The sequence below is a fragment of the Perca fluviatilis genome, chromosome 8 (assembly GCF_010015445.1).
Source record: "Perca fluviatilis chromosome 8, GENO_Pfluv_1.0, whole genome shotgun sequence".
Taxonomy (NCBI): Eukaryota; Metazoa; Chordata; class Actinopteri; order Perciformes; family Percidae; genus Perca; species Perca fluviatilis.
Window position 1 is genome coordinate 2300727 of NC_053119.1, and position 12500 is coordinate 2313226.

The 12500-nt window shown below is 39.0% G+C and overlaps 1 protein-coding gene across 2 annotated transcripts in view; it reads right to left on the bottom strand.

Moving 5' to 3' along the window:
- The window catches only part of LOC120563455 (leukocyte cysteine proteinase inhibitor 1-like), a 28149-nt gene that overhangs the window by 14608 nt on the left and 1041 nt on the right, over nt 1–12500 (bottom strand). The window lies entirely within an intron of this gene.

The following is a 12500-nucleotide window of genomic DNA, read 5'->3' on the forward strand; positions in this document are numbered from 1 at the left end:
CAGAAGGTTTTATATCCAGCCTGGAAGTTGTGCCTCTTTACGGAGTTGTTCAGCAATAAATCCACACTCTTACATCCAAGATTTATCCACTTGATGTCCGTAATTTATCTCATTTTCGGTCAGTTTTTCCGCTAGCTGTTAGCCGATTTCAACAGCTAATAGCTAATAAGCTAATGATCACAGTCATGTCTTTTCTGTCTTCGTAGCCTTTACAGAAGGTTTTATATCCAGCCTGGAGCTCGTGCGTCTTTTTGGAGTTGTTCAGCAATAAATCCAAACGCTTACATCCAAGATTTATCCACTCGATGTCCATAATTTATCACGTTTTCGGTCATTTCATCAGCTAGGTCTGTTTTGCCGTCTAGTATAAATCTCCCATGATGCTTTGCAAGTGTGTTTACGTTTTTCATCAGTGGGAATCCATGTCCGTCCGTCACACAAAGTGGAAAGGTGTGTTCAAAGACCGTAGGAAATGCGAAAACCAAGCGAGAACAAACAGTAAAGTGAAAAAGAGAGATAATGGCGTCACTGTTTAGATATTTGGGATACATTTGGGCCTTTTTTTGAAGAAATGTAAATAGTTTGTCATTTATATGAGTTATAACGTTCATACTGTTTATTTTTGCACTGGATGACTCCAAATATATAGGAGAACTGTTTTAGACAACACAAATTCTTGTGTACCATTTCTCTGTGTGTGATATCAATACATTTGAACATTATTATTTTGATTATTGGCAAAAGCGTCTGGACTTTTTTTGAAAAAATGTATATATTTTGTCAACTTTATAAGTTATAATGTTTATTTCTTCACAGTTTGACACCCAAGACATATGGGAACTGATTTAGACAGGATATTGGCTTAGCTTTTATTGTTCTGTGTGTGATATTAATAAATATCTGTGAGATTCATTTTTCCTTTTTTTTTTTTTTTTTTTTTTTTTTTACCACACCCTTTTTTTTTTTAATTTCCCCCCCCCTTTTTTTTTTTTTTTTTTTTTTTTTTTTCTTTTTTTTTTTTTTTACAGCTCAAATATTCTAAAAGCCCAGTTTTTCCTGAAAAAAATGATGTACATTGATTGACTGTGGACAACAGGGTTGATGTTTTACAAGCTTTTTTAGAAAATAAAACCAGACGGAAAAAGAATTGTAAAAATGGCCTTAGGTTCCTGAGGGTTAAAAAACACTTTCCTGTGTTTTTGTTTTGGCGCACAACTAGGCGGGCCAAAATTTATTGTGAACCCAAATTGATGTACGGGCCGGATCTAAATCTGCAAGGGGCCGGATTTGGACCGCGGGCCTTGAGTTTGACACATGTGAATTATGTGATTCAAATTCAGTTTTTCAATGCAATTATTCAACTTTAGCAATTCAAATTCAAATATAAATGATTCAAATTCAGTTTCTGGTGGCACATATTTCAGCCCATAGGAGTGAGCCTGACTAGAGTTTCTCAAAATCTGACGAAAATCTTTTAAACTTTGTTGATCTGAAATGAAGACAGATTCAGCAACTGCACGGCCTATTTCTCTCTTCAAATGTTTTCAGAAACATGTTTCAGTGAACTATTTTAGTACAATATGAGATAAGATTCTGAACGGCCGCCATGACAGTCTGGCTCTGACTTTCCGGAGAAAACAAACCCATGTGACGCGTTCGTCCAATCAGCTGCCGGTTTTCATTTCTTGGGCAACTATTCACCTTATTCAGCCCCGCCCATTTTTAAAATGTCTTGGCTTCCGCTTTGTCTTTAAACTTCCGGTCGGCTAGCTATGGCTAGTTAGCTACGTTGAAAAATGGGGAGGTCTTGTAGCCACGCCGCAGCAATTTTGTGGAAGGTAAGCATCTGTTAGTGAGCATGATTTAATGTCTCAGACATCTGTTTAATTACATTATTAGTTGCATTTTGACGACTTAGTAAAGAAGACGAGAAGCTGTAAAATTACAAGAATTGTAACTAGGCTAATGTTAGGACACCTGAATCTGCAAGATAGCTAGCATTAGCATAATGCAAAGATGTGCTCTGCTGCTGCAGAAGGTTAAGATCACTCCCGTATTTCTTTTCCCTTAACACGCAAGGATAACAGTTGTTTGTATAACATATTATATAATGCTATGTCGTGTTGGTCAGACAGAGTTTATCGCACTTTGTTTGGAGTTATCGCAGTACTTTATTGTGCATGTTATGGTAGCTGTTACGCCCATCCATCCTATGCTTTTCTGTCCGTCAATGTACATTAGAGGTTGATTGTATTTGATGATATTAACATATTTTGTCTTTGGACAGAGTTGATGAACCGGTGACCATTTGTAAGTAGTCTAATCCCGTCATGGTTACAAGAACTAAGGTAAGTAAGGACTACAGGTAAGTAACCTTTTATCAAAGGTATCAAGAAGCATACCTTAAATTGAATTCTGGTAAGTATTTATTTTACTTGGCATATGAACAATAGCCTATATGTGTTGGAACTATACTGTCAGGCCTCTGACTACATCTAAAAGGTAGGTTAGCTGTTCACTCCCAATGGAGGGTCTGGCATGGGTTGTCAATATTCATGGAATATGGTATTGGATTAATATATTTTCTAGCATTTGCAGTCACTGAGGGGCTTTTTTTGGACATCATAGAAATGTGTGCAAACATGTCGTATGCTTACTGCTGATCAAGGTAAGGTCATGAATAATATTGATAATCAATTGGTAAAATAATTTGGGTATAGTCACTTGATTGGGTTGTGATCATAACTATTGATAGCTATTTATAACTATGCATTGTAATTCATGGTTTTAGGTGGAAAATGCAGTGTCCAATGGCCTGACAGGAGTTGCCAGTACTGATGAGCAGCGGCGATGGAATAGCGGGACCCAAAGGAACATCACAGCGAAGCTGCTGACGGAGATTTCCTTTACCCACCATAGAGCCAGTGATGCTTTCCAAGCATGTGATGTAGGGCCCCACCATCTACCTCTACCTCCCACCCCACTTTTCCAGACTCAAGAGGCTCTTCGTAATGGATTGAAACATTTGAAGCTGCCCACGTCAAGTCTGTTGTACAAGTGTGTAAATGCTGAAACACCTGCCATGAACCTCCAGGAGCCTCCAGCAGCAACCCACGCAGAGCACGATGGTTTCAACATCTGCCCTCGCTGCTCTGCTTTTTATGAGACATTTGTGGCAATAGACGCTGTGAGACTGGAGCTGCTGACTCAGGAGCAGAGTGCGTCTCACCTCTGGCATGACTCTCGCAGATTGAGAATAACTGCCAGCTCTGCCAAGAAGGTGCCAGTCAGAAGCAGCCCCAAAGTCTTCTTAAAGCAACATGTCTTCCCACGTTTTCATGGAAATGCTGCTACCAGGCATGGTGTGGAGGGTGAGGTGTTGGCCATGAAATGGCTGGAAGGCGGTGGCTACAGTGTAACACGCCATGGCACAGTTTTGTGTCCTGGAGAGCCCTGGCTGTCAGCCAGCCCAGATGGTGTTTTGAGTTCAGGGGAGCTGCTAGAAATCAAATGTCCTTTCCTAAAAGCAAACGAAACACTGGATGAATTAATGGGGAGTTAAAAATATGATGTCAAGATTGTCGAGGGTATTCCTATGTTACAGCCTAATGGCCCCCGTGGCTTCTACATCCAAATTCAAATTGGCTTGTTCTGTACAAAGGCATGCAAGTTACTGATTTGGTCTCATTCAAAACAGGTGATGCTTCACATCCCCTATGATGAGGCTTTTTGTGCGAAGACCGTGGCTCGACTATGAGGATTCTATTTCAGAGACATGCTTCCTTTTGTTTCAGATGAGTATAGTGAAGGTCGCCTGTTGCTCTGTGAGCGCTATATGCAGTTACGCAAATGATCACATTTGATTAGGGCTGAAAACGATTCCTCGAGTAACTTGAATAATTTGATTACTAAAAATTAGGGCTGTCCCAAACGATTATTTTTTAAACTATTAATCTAGCGATTATGTTTTCAATTAGTCAACTAATCTAACGATACATTTTTCAATTAGCGATTATTTACCCTTTGCTCAATTATTAACAATTTATACAAAACAAATTTCTGTAAGGTTCAAATCTCTATTTATTAAAATAGTTTAACACTGCACTGTTCAAGTAAAATTAATTAGTAGTGCAACCTGAAGCCAGATGTAGGCTATCAATCCAACCACAAAATACAGTCACTTTCAGGAGGAATACAAAAATAAAAACTCAAAGTAAACAGAGCAAGAGCAAAAAGAGTAGCCTGTATTTACTTCAACAGTAGGTAAAATAATGAATATTTGTGTCGACGCATTTACGTAGTCGATGACGTTGACTACGTCCACGAATCGCTACTTACTTAACTACTTAAAACTACTTGTAATTATTGCCTATTGTTTTTAATGCAATTTGTTTTGTACTCTATCAAAGCATTAACTCAAACATGAAATAAAATAACAGATGCTGCAAATGTCACGTTTATTGTCACGTTTATTGACCCCTCTGACAAAGACATGTTTGTGTATGACAATACACAGGTATTAGTTCAAGTTTTGTATAGCATTGTAAACATGGAGAAACTTCTAAAAAATACAAATTCTAGTCTTTTTCAGAAAACATTTACATCACTTTTCTGCATTAGAAGAAAAACTAACCAGGAGCTCATCCATATTTGTTGTATCCCTGTGTAAGCACCTACATTTACATGCCTTAAACGTCCAGGCGGAGTCCAGTACAAGTCATACTCAGGTGATCATTTTGAAGAAGAAAGTTGTACATCCATGGTGTGCATAAGGTGCTGTTATATTCATGTCAACAAAGTAGAAAGCAGACAAGTTATGGTGGATGCTTACAATTGTTTGAAATGTGTATAGATTTGTAAAAATGAACAATAGAAACAACATTGTATTTGAACACTAAAATCTATGTTCAAGTTTTGCATAGATTTGTAAAAATGAACAATAGAAACAACATTGTATTTGAACACTAAAATCTATGTTCAAGTTTTGTATAGATTTGTAAAAATGAACAATAGAAACAACATTGTATTTGAACACTAAAATCTATGTTATAGTTTTGTATAGATTTGTAAAAATGAACAATAGAAACAACATTGTATTTGAACAAATCTATGTTCAAGTTTTGCATAGATTTGTAAAAATGAACAATAGAAACAACATTGTATTTGAAAACTAAAATCTATGTTCAAGTTTTGTATAGATTTGTAAAAATGAACAATAGAAACAGCAATAGAAACAACATTTTAACCATGTTACAATTACAACTGATTGAACTTAAACTATTTGAACTTATATACATTAAACATTGAATATCTTAGTCCTCATCTTGTATAATGTCCCCACGAAGATTACATAGACCGGCACAGACTCTCAGAATCTTGTCAAATTTCTGGGTGATGTTAATGGGCACTGTTTCAAAAACTATTCTGTAGTTCTTCAGGAGGCGTATGACCCCTCTCAACGTGCACTCGGACGTTGGCTATGCGCCTCGTGTTGGTGGTGTCTTCTTCGGACAAAGGCAGGCCTCTTTTGGTGAAAGATGGCAGGACGAGCTTGACTTTGCGTTCAAACAGAAGATCTTCAATAACAAAACCTCTGTCAGCCATCACCTCATCACCTCATCACCTGGGCGCAGGTACTCCAGAAACCCTGAGTTGGCTGTGATGAACTTGTCACACACACACACACACACACACACACACACACACACACACACACAGACACACACACACACACAAACAAAGGCAGACAGACAGACAGACAGACCTGTCCTCTCCCGTAAAACTCCCCCATAAGTGGTTTGTTCCAGCATCATTCGGACCTATGTAACCTGGAGAAGAGAGGGAAGCACACACACACAGATACAAAGAAACGGAGAGTTGTTTTAACTTCAGGGAACAAACGGAGCTACGTCACGTTCTGCATCACGCGGCCTGAGGTTCAATCTCTCAACACTGTCCTGGTTGGAGGAGAACCAGATGTTGTCTCTGAGCTCTATGCAGCTCTGAGCTCTGTGGTCTCTGAGGTCTGTTGTCTCTGGGGTCTGTTGTCTCTGAGGTCTGTTGTCTCTGAGGTCTGTTGTCTCTGAGGTCTGTTGTCTCTGGGGTCTGTTGTCTCTGAGGTCTGTTGTCTCTGATCTCTGTTGTCTCTGAGGTCTGTTGTCTCTGAGCTCTGTTGTCTCTGAGGTCTGTTGTCTCTGAGGTCTGTTGTCTCTGAGGTCTGTTGTCTCTGAGCTCTGTTGTCTCTGAGGTCTGTTGTCTCAGGGGTCTGTTGTCTCTGAGGTCTGTTGTCTCTGAGCTCTGTTGTCTCTGAGGTCTGTTGTCTCAGGGGTCTGTTGTCTCTGAGGTCTGTTGTCTCTGAGGTCTGTTGTCTCTGAGGTCTGTTGTCTCAGGGGTCTGTTGTCTCTGAGGTCTGTTGTCTCTGAGCTCTGTTGTCTCTGAGGTCTGTTGTCTCTGAGGTCTGTTGTCTCTGAGGTCTGTTGTCTCTGAGCTCTGTTGTCTCTGAGGTCTGTTGTCTCTGAGCTCTGTTGTCTCTGAGGTCTGTTGTCTCTGAGGTCTGTTGTCTCTGAGGTCTGTTGTCTCTGAGGTCTGTTGTCTCTGAGGTCTGTTGTCTCTGAGGTCTGTTGTCTCTGGGTGGTGTCTGTAATCTCGTGGTGATATGAAGGCAGAACACTCCCAGCAGGGTGTTCAACGCCCCCCGGTACAGTTTAAATAAAGGTGTTGCTATGTGTTGTCAGGGGCCGGGGCTGAACGTGGCTCAGGTGTTCTGTAAAAGATGCCTGTTATTTCATCAAACACTGATGAAGAGTTTTCATGTTGAATATTAAAAAGACTCGTGGAGGTGGGCTGTGTTAACACGGACTGGTGCAGAAATGCTTTTATCCAGCTTCTGCAAATGGCCGGTGGAGTTTGTGACTGTTAAATGCCGACCATTCTAGATATATTCCACACTAATTTACGGCTGTGTTTATATTATCAAGCGCTAATGCTATATGCGTTAGCTAACCTTTACAGAGCCTATAATGTACGTGCAAATGTAGCCTGTTTCGTATGTCATTTTTATATAATGTCGTTTTTAAATATTTTAAATGTGTAACACCACTTGAGCCACGGTGAAACGTTTCATGTATATGGTTGAAATGACAATAAAACACAATAGACTTGACTCAGTTGACAGCCTCTCTGTAACCGGTAGGTGTGGCTTGGGGGTGGACTCGTAGGGAAGCGAAGCAAGTGCATTCTGGGAGTTGTTAGCTTTCATCCACATGAGACAAAAATACATTTTCTGTCTTTTCTCGGTCTTGAAAGCACCAACTTCTAAAAAATTTTCACATTTCTACTACATAAATGACAGAATATAATGCATATTCATCTTTCCAGCAGTGAAATATCCCTTTAGGAAAACTTCCAGTGTCAGGAAAATCATTTCGGTGACATACTATACTATGACTTTTTAGACATACTATACTATGACTTTTTTGACATACTATACTATGACTTTTTTGACATACTATACTATGACTTTTTAGACATACTACAATATGACTTTGTATGACTTTTTAGACATACTATACTATGACTTTTCATTAATTTTTTGACATACTATACTATGACTTTTTATGACTTTTTTGACATACTATATTATGACTTTTTATGGCTTTTTAGACATACTATGACTTTTTAGACATACTATACTATGACTTTTAATGACTTTTGACATAGTATACTATGACATTTTATGACTTTCTTGACATACAATACCATGACTTTTTGTGACTTTTTTTTAGCTTAAGAAATAACTTATCACCCGATACTGTGGTCAGTGAACCTTATTTTTATGAAATAAGGTCACATTTTTGAGCGACAGAAGCAGTAAGTTATGAATTATTTTGACTAATTAAAATCAAAGGAAGGTTTGTTGATGGATTATACTTCAACAGATTTAGTCAGGATACGGTTTTTAAACCATTTTATTATTTTGAATAGCAAATAATCACATCTGTGGTCTGGGAAGAAAATGGATTCTATTAAATTAAACACCTAAAATTCATTAATTTAAGAACGTTGTATGGGATCATTCATGTGTTTGGCCATTTAGGTTGAAAGAAACCATATTTATATGTATAGAAGTTTAGAAACAACATGAGGGATAAGAAAACTTCCAGTGATAAGAAAATCAATTCTAGTAAACAATCAATAAGTCACCAACACTTTAGGATAGTGGCAGAATATTTATTTGGGGATAAAGGACACAGTAATGAAAGAGGGGCGCGGCTCAATTGCAGGCGACCGGTAGCAGGTGTCCGCGTTTGTGTGTTGTTCGGATATTGTTTACGTACTTATTTTATTTTATTATATATATATATATATTTTTTTTTTTTTATTTATTTATTTTTTTTTTAAGTTATTGTTTCTGCACAGGGGTTTTTGCCGTGTGTATCAAGCCTAAAAATGGAGATATCTTTCTTCCTACTTCTGGCAATCGTGCTGAACATCGCTCGGGGTTTGTTTGTCAAGCCCGACAGGATCCATTACACAAAGGACTTTCTCCTGGGATTTAAATCAAGTAATTACGTGGTGGACCTAGATGCAACTCGGCTATTGAGTTGTGGGGTGTCCGAATGTTTGGATTTCCTAGTGGGTGACAATGCTCTGATACAAAGTTCTAGGTGTTCGGCTACACCAGGTAAACAAATTAGGAAGAGAGGGAAACGGGGCGGAGTGCGGCAACGTTTAAGGAAATTAATGAAAAAGAAACGTCTTCCCTTACCATCGATACTGCTGGCTAATGTTCAGTCCTTAAGGAATAAAACTGATGAACTGCAAACGTGTGTGGCCTCTTTACGCAAGTTTAGGGACACTTGTGTGATGGCTTTCACCGAGACGTGGCTGACTGACACTGACCTTGATTCTACTGTGGACATTGATGGATTTGGGGTTCCGATTCGCTTGGATCGTGACCCGGAGGTGACGGGGAAGCACCACGGCGGGGGTGTCTGCCTGTACATCAATCCAAAGTGGTGCAACGGCGCTACTGTGCGCGAACGGATTTGTTTACCGGACATCGAGCTGTTGTCGGTGTCTGTTAGACCATTTTATCTGCCTAGGGAATTCCCCCAAATATTTTTAACAGTAGTGTACATCCATCCCAGAGCAGATATAAAATCTGCTTCTGATGTCATCTTCTCAGTAGCCCAAAGACTACAATCAATCTCTCCCGATGCCCCGTGCTTCTTTCTGGGTGATTTTAATCATGTCAGCTGTAAAAAATCGCTGAGCAGTTTCACCCAGTACGTCACTTGTCCACTCGGGGGAACAGAATATTGGATCTCTGCTATGGCTCTATCAAGGGAGCCTATAAGTCCGTTGCAGGTCCTGCTATAGGATTTTCTGACCATAATGTGGTGCATCTTCTCCCCACATACAGACCTGTACTGCATAGAGATAAAGTGCAGGAGCGTGTGGTCCAGGTGTGGAATGAGGAGAGCACTTTGGCCTTGCAGGGCTGTTTTGACTGTACTGATTGGTCCGTTTTTCAAGACTCATCCAACAGCATTGATGAACTGACTGATGCAGTATGCAGTTACATCTCTTTCTGTGTGGACAGTGTGATCCCAACTAAGACCGTTGTTTCCTATCCCAACAACAAGCCCTGGATATCTAAAGAACTGAAACATATGTTAAGGGAAAAAAGGACTGTTTTTAATAGTGGTGACAAAAGTGCATATGCTGAAATTAGGAAGGTTGTGCGAGTTGAAATAGTAAAGGCTAAACTTCAGTATAAAAGAAAAATTGTGTCCAAATTTAGTGAGTCTGATCTCAGATCTGTGTGGAATGGCATGAAAATAATGACAGGGCTACACAAAGGCACTAGTAGAGTTTCCTTAAATGGTTTTGATTCTGATGAGCAGTTAGCAAATGAATTAAATAGTTTTTACATGAGATTTTCTAGTAATGATTTTAGTGCGGAAATCAGTCACATGAGAGAGGATTTGGTCAGTGATTCCTCTGTTTTTGATTTTGATATTGATGTATCTAAGGTCAAAACATTATTTAAACAAACTAAGGTTAGGAAAAGTCCTGGTCCTGACAACATCAGTGGTCGTGTCCTTAAGTCTTGTGCTGGTCAGTTAAGTGAGATTTTTAAAGTGATTTTTATTCAATCACTCCAGACGCAAACAGTGCCAAAGATCTGGAAACATTCAACAATCATTCCTGTGGCTAAGTGTAAGAATCCCAAGGTCTTAAATGACTTTCGGCCTGTTGCTCATTGGTGATGAAGACTTTTGAGAAGTTGGTTAAGCAGGAGGTACTGAAGCAGGTGGAAGAACAGTTAGACCCTCTTCAATTTGCTTATAGGGCTAGCAGAGGTGTTGAGGATGCAATACTTACATTGCTAAATTCCCTTTATCAACATCTGGAAACCTCAAAGACTCATGCAAGGCTCCTTTTTATCGACTTCTCTTCAGCATTTAATACCATTCAGCCGTACTTGTTGGCTGAGAAACTTCAGTCTATTTTTAATTTGAACCCTAACTTAAATGGCTGGATATTGGATTTTCTGTTGAACAGGTCGCAGTGTGTAAGGGTCAATGGTGTTTTATCCTCAAAAGTCCTTACTTCCACAGGCTCTCCTCAGGGCTGTGTTCTTTCTCCATTGCTTTTCATTTTATACACAAATGACTGTAGGAGTAAATATGAGAATAGGCACTGTGTGAAATTTGCAGATGACACTGTTATAGTGAGCCTTTTGAACAATGATGAGGTGGGGCATGGCCCTGTAGTTGATGATTTCATTGCGTATTGCGAAAACTCCTATTTGTCTATCAATGTTTCTAAGACAAAGGATATGATTATTGATTTCCGTAGATTACAGCATAATGTTTCACAAACTGTTATCCAGAACATGAACGTTGAGACAGTAGATGAATATAAATACTTAGGAACCATCATTGACAGTAAATTATCTTTTGAGAGCAATACAGATGCAGCCTGTAAAAAGGCCCAACAGAGACTTTTCTTCTTGAGGAAGATGAAATCATTTAGCGTGTGCAGGACTCTGATGACTTTGTTCTACGAGTGTTTTATTGAATCCGTCCTGACATTTTGTATCGTGGTGTGGTACAGTGGTCTTCCAATGACCAATAAGCGTAAGCTAACAAAGCTGGTAAATGTAGCATCTAAGGTGGTTGGGGTACAGTTATCACAGCTGCAACACATATATGACAGACGGGTCAGGGGTAAGGCTAACCAAATTTTAAACTGCCCTGATCACCCACTTTTTGGGGAGTTTAATTTGCTCCGCTCAGGTCGCCGTTTTAGGCTGCCTATGGTAAGAACTAAACGTGCCAGGGATTCTTTTATTCCTGTGGCTATTAGGAACCTGAATTCACTTGAGTGACATCATTGAATTTTTTTATATAGAAATGTTCTTATTTATTGTTTTATTTCATTACTGTTCATTATGATATATTGACCTGTGTACTGTCCTAACGGATCTTGTCACTGGTTCTGGGGAAAGTGTCTCTATTGAAGGTGTTGATGTGTGTCCTGTGCTGTGTTTATAATGTTTATAATGTTGTCTACACATGTATGTGTATGTGTGTGTTTTTTGGATATCCTGCTGCAAATCAAATTTCCTTTTTAAGGATAAATAAAGTGGAACTTGAACTTGAAAACAGCCTTTCTCGAGGGGCGGCACCAAGCATGCATTTGAAAATCTCACTGCACGCAATTAAAGGGGTGATAGAATGCAAAACCGATTTTACCTTGTCATAGTTGAAAAACGACTTGGAGGGTAACTAGGCCATACATAGAACCTCAAAATCCCACTGACACCTCTTTCCTCTGCAAATCTCACTATTTGAAACTGCTGCTGAAAACGGGCGAATCTCAGCAAAGCTAAAAGTTGACGTCAACTCCTCCTCATCTGGCTCTAGTCTCTAGTCTCTCTAGACTTATCACCCAAATCTGTGCTCCACCTTCCAGCCAACTTATTCCCACTAGTTTTACACTTATGTTTGGAATTCATGGTCAATGAACCTCATTTTTATTAAATAAGATAACATTTTTGAGTGAAAGAAGCAGTAAGTTATGAATTATTTTGACTAATCCCAGAATCAGAGGAAGTTTTGTTGATGGATTATCACATACTTCAACAGATTTAGTCAGGATACAGTTTTGAAGCCATTTTATTATTTTTAATGGCAACAACTAATCACATCTGTGGTCTGTGGATTCTATAAACTTAATTAAAACACCTAAAATTCATTAATTTAAGAACGTTGTATGGAATCATTCATGTTATTTTTGGGCATTTAGGTTGAAAGAAACCATATTTATATGTATAGAAGTTTAGAAAATGGGTCGAATTTGCCCCAGGACAACATGAGGGTTAAGAAAACTCCCAGTGTCAGGAAAATCAATTCTAATAAACAATCAATAAGTCACAAACTCTGTAGGATAGTGGCAGAATATTTATTTGGGGTTAAAAGACATTGCAT